The 7,446-nt window shown below is 34.2% G+C and overlaps 1 long non-coding RNA gene across 1 annotated transcript; it reads right to left on the bottom strand.

Moving 5' to 3' along the window:
* Positions 1-1,250: 1,250 nt before the first annotated feature.
* Positions 1,251-6,928, bottom strand: LOC143694071 (uncharacterized). Its single transcript, XR_013182238.1, has 3 exons — positions 6,853-6,928; positions 3,106-3,156; positions 1,251-1,328 (listed from the first exon to the last, which is right to left on the bottom strand). It is a non-coding gene; the product is annotated as an uncharacterized LOC143694071 (long non-coding RNA).
* Between the last annotated feature and the right edge of the window lie 518 nt (positions 6,929-7,446).

Raw genomic sequence — 7,446 nt, 5'->3', positions numbered from 1 at the left:
AACAGTTTGATCTGCAGTGAAATGAATGGAATGGGAATACTACCATTCCTATCAGCAGGATATTGCAAACTGTCTGTCCTCAGAACTGCAGTTTGAGGGCAGCAATCACTGTAATGGAGATAATGGAGGGCAGTGGAGGGAGGGATCAGAGAAAGGTAAACTGAAAAGAAGGGAGTTTTGGACCTTTCACCTGTATCTGTTTATAGGTGTTTTTCCTTTAGAAAGACTTAATTGGTGTGATCTTAAGAAACAAAGAATACATGGAAATATTTCTATTTAATAATAAGTTTTTTAAAAATTAATATAAAAATAATTAACCCTCCCAACCAAGCAACAAAAATTCACTGAAAACCCTCATTGGGCTGTGAATTGCAAAAATCACAATCTGATAATAGACCCATTTTTTGCATTAATTCTTTTATCTTGAAAAGGTCTCCGAACATAGCCTTGCTTAATAAAGTTCTGAGCTCTGATCTTTATACAGTGTTGCATCTATTTGTACAACACTCCTTGTTTGTTTCCATTCAATGTTACAGTCAGTAATAAGTTTTTAAACCTTCAGCCAAATCAGATTTTTAGGGAGGAAAAAACTCTGATGTTTTCAGCAATGAAGGTAAACTTAAACTTCCAGCATATTTAGCCAAGCTTAAATAAAAAGAAAGAGTAAATACAGTAAGAAAAGAATTTCTACCAAAAGGGTAACAAAAATGAGATTATTAATAACTCATTTGATGCCTACATTATGAGAAAATGCACATGGAACCTCAGACAGAACATTGATTCCATTGTTTTCAGTGGGATTATTAATCCTTTTAAAGTTAGCCAGATTTTAGTTTTTAATTTCATCAAGTGTATGCAATAAATACCCAATAAGAACACTACAGATAGTCTCTCTGGAGAGTTTGCATTCATCTCTCCATCCATCCACCTACCTTAAGAGGTACTATAGCTTCCACTGAAACTGTCTATATGTGTTTTTCCTAAAGTACTGTGATATGAACAGATCATAATTATCTATTTCTACCACTGTGCTACCTCTCACCATCTATTTGTGGGGTTTTTTCATTTTTTAAAAACACCTTCATTCTGAAAGAAGGCTTCCATGAATTGTACTTGAAGCACATGCTTCAGAAGAGCAGTGGAAGACACTGAGGAGGAAAGTAAATCTGACCAAGGTGTAACAGCAAATTTTAAGTTTGCAGCATTTTTTAATTTTCTGATTTTTCTTTGTATGTAGATTGGACACCCTACCTTTTTCTGGAGGACTACTGTAAAACATTCAAGTCTTCTGAACACTGACTCCATAATCTTATTTTCAATTGTTTAGCCTAGAAGAAAAGTATATGAAAGATCAAGATCTGTTCTAACACCATTTATCACATTTCTGTCAAACTCAAATATGAAATTGCTTAGCTGCTTACTGTGAAGAAGAGCTATATCTTTAAAAAGGCTAGGTGTCAGAGAAATTAACTGTTTGATATGCAATGTGAGCTTTTAAAAAGGTGACAGCTCTGATCTCTGTGCTTGCCACCTTCAAAATCTTGTCATAAGCAAAAGAAAAAACACCACATATATGAATCTAGGAACCCACTGGCAGCACTGTTAATGTTTTAATGCTACAGTTCTACAAACTATTCAATTAATGCAGATAAAAGGCTTATTAATGACAGATTTAAAGCTGCTATGCAATCCTTTGGCCCTTCCTGGCATCTAGCTCTTTTCAAAGGGACTGTGTGCATTTCTTGAATATCCCAGGACATCCTTAAATTAACAGGCCCCGCTCCTGAAAGGTTGAAAAGAGAAGTATATAAGACATGACACCACCATTCTGAGGAATTTGGAAGGGTGAGTATGAAATTTGGTGAGCTGGGGAGAAGACTGTCTCTCCTGTCCTGAGCTTGTTTGGATTTATTTTATGCATTTTTTTTACCCCAGGCAGCCGCTGTCTGGATGTTCCCAGCTAAGAGTGAACAGTTCCCAGAGCCTCCTCAGGGGCTCCTGTTAGCTGGGCAGTGGCACCTTTCCCATGGAGACACTGACACAGCTCAGGCTCAGGCAGGGGAGGCAGCAGGCACTTGACCCAGAGGCAGGAGAGCTGCAACCAGCCCAGCCCAGCCCCGACACATTGTTTGACCTACGCTCCCTACCTGGGACCCTTTATGAGTAAAGGAGAAAATCATAATTAATGGGCTGCCTTCTAAGCAACTGGCAGAAGCAATAGTACACAAGGCAGACATGGATAAGTGCTTTACACAGGGGTAGAGACAACATGGCATTTTGGAGAGACAGCATACCTCATAAATTTTCCAGAATTCTTTGAAAGAGATTTACATAGATAGAATGCATTTGGATTTAGAAAAAATTTGTAGAAGTCTTGTCATGGGGAACTAATCTGTAAGTGGATATGAAAAAATAATTTCTTGGATTACCAATTGGTTTAAGAAGAAATGGCAAAAAAATGGTCAACTTTCAGACTAAATCTAGGCTATTGGTAAGGGTCCCAATATACACAAGTACAGTATAGTTATAAATGTCTAGAAATAGATTTAAATAGTGAGGCAACTCTCCTTTCTGAAAATACAAAAGTATTCAAAATATAATAAACAAAGACTGGCTTTGGGAGTCTTTAAGTCACTGGTAGCTTAAAACCAGTGGCCATTTATGAAGTCAGCTCCCTTCAGAGATGTCCATTTTATTTTAATCTAAGCATACACTGCTGATAGAAAGATCTATGAAACCACATCAGTCTCTTGATTTAATCTGACTTTTAGATAGATACAAAATCTTATGATTTTTAAAGATTTTTTAGTGCATTCAAAATGAAAACTAGGATTTGAACAAAATTGATGTCTTCTAATTATATTTCTACAACTGACACGATGGAATATAATTTATAACGGAATATAATTCTGGACCCACAATATAATCTATTTCTATTTTTCTCTTTGTCCTGGATGCTTTTTATCCACAAAGGTCTATAGTTCAGAATGCCACCAATGTCTCTGTAAGTAATTCTTTGGCAGTGTGATCTGCAATTTTCATACAGCGCATTTTGAATGAAAATATGGAGGGTTCACAGAAAGAAAACATTTATAGAAAACTTACCATTCTAACTCAGAAACTTTAATATGTTCCCAAGTCAAAAGAAGAACTGTCCTGTAAGAGAATATCCAACTATGTTATCTCTTGTAATTTTTTATTCTGAGGGCAAGCAAACTACTTTAAGTAACATAAAGGATGTTCTGATCAGTATTATAATGAAATTTAATATTTGATGTTAGATTATTAACTTATAATGAATTTTTCCTTTTATTATTGATGCATGATCAGTATTTTAATTGGGTTCATCAATGATATCATATCTAGAATTCAGCACAGCAGGAAAATTAACTGATGGATTGATAATAAACATGCCTTATTATAATTTCCATTTCATATGCTCTTCAGTAAGTGATTTCAAAGGTGAGCCATTTTGTAACTAGAGCAAGCACTTAATGTCTTGCTTATTTAAATGAATACATATTAGTGCATAATTTTATATAAAGCAAAAGGATATATAGAACCAATTTTTAAAAGCAAAAATAGACTTTTTCTGAGAATTTAAAAATATGATTCAAAACACTGAATACCATGAGTTTTAAGATTACGTCTTTTGCCAGAACTTAAATTGCTCTTCACTGGTCTATAGTTTAGTGAGAGGAATAAGAAATTGTGGGGGGGGAAAAACAATTAAATATAGGAATTCTGCATGTTGCCTAGGAATAACAGGCAATATTCAGATTATGAGGATTATTTTGAAATAAAAAATCACAAGCTTATTTCCAACTTTCTTTCTGTTTGCTAGGATATGCCATAGACAACAATGAGATAAACAGTGGTGTATTCAGATATGCTTTGATGAAGGTCAGCAGTAGCTCAGATGTAGAAATTGAAATACTCTTTAAGAACTGAGAGATAAAGGTACCTACTTTGAGTGTGTTATAAGCTTCATACCTAATTTTTAAAAATTAAATACTTATAAACTAGCTATAAATTCTTATTAATCTCAATTCATCTGAGAAGTTAAATCTTTACCAAGCATACTATGTATATTTCCTGTTATCAGTACTTGGATACCTTTACCAGGGACATTGATACAAATTAATAGTCTGATTCCAAGGCAGACTATAAATAATCAGTCCTTAGGCATCTGGGAATTTTCTCTCTTCTAAATTAGTTTCTTCTCATATTCTCTTGAGATAAAAGTGAGAGAATGTGACTTACATTTTTCATCAAAAGCAGCTCTTTACCAGAAGAAATATAGTAATTCTCAGAATTTTTTTTCTGTTTTGCTCTCTAGTTGACTATTTGCATGATTTGTGAACTTCATCATATTGCTAACAATCTGGACATAGCTTTCAAGATTCACTCTCTCTGTTTTTTAGTTTACACAACCCTTGTTGAGTCATCATTAGATACAATAATCACCTCACACTGGATTAAAATTACCAGCTGCCTCTTTTCTATTTTGCTTTCATTTACAAGTTGCACTTTAAATGTGGGGTAGGTCTTATTCTGGTACTAATAAGCACTTATATCTCAGAGTGTTCCCCTATTTTTTCTCTGAACTAAGAGAGATTTGATTATTAAAAAACAAATTTGGGAGACTAGTATGCAGAAAATGAGATTTCTTTCTTAAAATCTAAATCAAATGGACTGTTTTTAAAAGTAAACATAAGAATCCATTGTTTGCCTCTCTTAAAGGGCAACCCTCTAGCCAATTTTCTAATAATTTTCCAGATTTGTCTACAAATTACTTTGAAGGAATATCTACACATTCCTCCCCCCACCCCCCATTTTTTTGCCTTTACTTATTTCACTACTTTCATGAAAGAAAGCAACTGCTAATACTCCTTAGTGAAACCATACTCCCATATTTTATCTGGTTAAAAACTGAAAACTGGAATTTTCTCTTTTTCATTGACTGCAAATTTCCTGTGGGAAAAAATATCCTTCTGTGTTTTTTTTTTCCAAGTTCCCAAAACTATTTATAATGTATGACAATTATTATCCTTTCAAGAAAAGGTTTTAATCCAGTCAATTCTCTCATACCATATGTTGTCTGACAGGAAACAAAAGTGTGAATATTTAAAATTTCCTCAAAGTTATTATTTTAATAAAGACACATTCAGAAGAGTTGTTAACAGTTTAGGAAAAAAAAGTAAGAAGAATACAGTGTGAATGTGTGTGTAAGTGTGAAAGATGTACACAGTCACTCAAGGAATAACTGAACCATAGCTATGGTCCCTATGCTTTCTATTTATTTATGCACACAGAGTCTTATGCTTATACATGAGTTTCAGTACAAACCTGCTTGAAGACAGAAAACTAGTCTCTTTTTATTCTTTGCAGGAATCAAACTAATCAGTTTTAATCGTAGTTGCCAACTTGTAGTTTGTCCTTCACATTTCACTGGTCAGCTAACCATAATCAGCACACATTACTTGCATACGGCTCAATCCTAATTACTCTGCTCAGCCTACAACGCAAACAATCAGAGATGCATGGTCTGAATGCTGACTCACGTTTTAAGCTTTAGAAGTTTTCTCAGCTGCTCTACAGACTGATCTCCAAATATATTAAATCAACCAGAATGCATACACCAGACTGACTATAATACAAATATATGGGGATCCAGGGCCTTTATTTTGATTACAGAATATACTCATTCCAAAATTATATACTAATCTTAAATTTAAATATGCCATCCATTTCCTTGCTTGGATCTAGAAGGACTTAACTTTGAATTAGAAGTTGTCAACGTTATTGCATTATCTTTGAAAATATGAAAAGTGTTTGTGCACTTCATCCAGAATCCAGTTGTAAGAGACTAGAACAAGAACTCTGTTAAAGGAATATTTTTTCGTGTTTTTCTACAATTGACTTGTCATATCTCCCTCTCATGCTGGCCACTGGAATATATTCTGTGGGTTTCACAATTTCAGTTCTGGATGAAAATTCATCAAAGTGCTATTTTTTTCACTGTGTGTTAATTGAATTGATAATTTCATAAACCTTGATAATATTGGGATACTTGTAATATACCTATAGAGAGACACAGAAGAATGGCTGCAATGCTTGATTATCTGAGACAGAAAAAATTTCCTCTTCGATATTCTGAGCTGATGACACACTATATAACTGAGAAAGAGCATCAATCCTCGCTCTGACCAATATTTAACAGGAAGAAATCTAAGGTGATGCAAAAATAAGCATTTCGCAGTTTATGGATAAGAATATTTGGACTGAAGAAGGTATGAGTCTCCAGGAAATAAAAAGCAAAGGATATAGGGAGGGAATTAACTGATAATTTGTTTTATATGAATTGGAATGAATTGATAATTTGATAATTTGTTCTTTGTAGAAAATGAGAAAACAATGTATAGCATGATATGGCTCTTTGAGTTGAGATGCTATTAGAATGGTACTTGAGTTCTGTGTCTTTCATTGAAGACAAAATAAATGCTGACATAAAACTGAAGTATTCAGCAGCAATGGTCTAATCTTAAAAGGAAACAAGAGAAATTTCTACAAAAGTTGGAGTTTACAGAGTAACACAGTTAAGCATTTCTGAAGAAAGAATCTGCCTATTTTTTTAATGCTACATTCAAAAGAAAAATGCCTGCATTTTAATTTTTTTTAATAAAGAAGATTAAAGAGAACACATTACGCTTATAATAAATAATTTCTCCTCTCCACAGAATTAGCTTTAGAAGCCAAAACAGTAACAGAGCCTTATTGACCTCAATAGGTTTTCTGGGAACTTTTCAATATATATGGAAACAAAAATAACGAAAATAGGATGCTATTTACTTGAGCATCTCGCAAAAATCTTTTCCTTGAATTTTCCTCTTAGCTTGTCAGAGAACTTGATTCTGCCTCACAGGTGTGACATGTGAAAGGAAGATAAGTTTTTCAATGCTCTCCCTGTGTTAGTGTAAATATAGAACTACAGGAACTTAAATGACTCATAGAACATACCGTTCTTCTTGAAAGAAATATCTCAAATTAAGTTTGGCAGAGAAGTTAAGAACACTTCAGGACAAAGCTGCAAAGACATTGTCTTCTAGAGAGAAAATATTACTTTATAGTTCAGAAATGAAAGCAAAGGCTTGAAGAGATCTTCCAATAAATATGTGAAAGTAGTGTATCAGAACTCAGGACATCCCTCTGGGTGCCCTGGATGGCTCGAGCCCCTGACCAGGGGCTCAGAGACCTTGGCATGAAGCCAAAGACACCTGTGGCTTTGATTTTAATCCATGGAAAAAATTACCAACCTTATATGAGAATTCACAAGCCACAAGAGTTTAAGTAGAATGATAGTTTGTTACAAGATAGAAAAGTAGAATTTTGGTTTTTTATAATGAGGGTTCAGAAGCCAAGATGGAGGGATTTGGCCGTGCCTTG

Source organism: Agelaius phoeniceus, chromosome 5 (assembly GCF_051311805.1).
Source record: "Agelaius phoeniceus isolate bAgePho1 chromosome 5, bAgePho1.hap1, whole genome shotgun sequence".
NCBI lineage: Eukaryota > Metazoa > Chordata > Aves > Passeriformes > Icteridae > Agelaius > Agelaius phoeniceus.
This window is presented reverse-complemented; position numbering and strand designations above follow the sequence as displayed.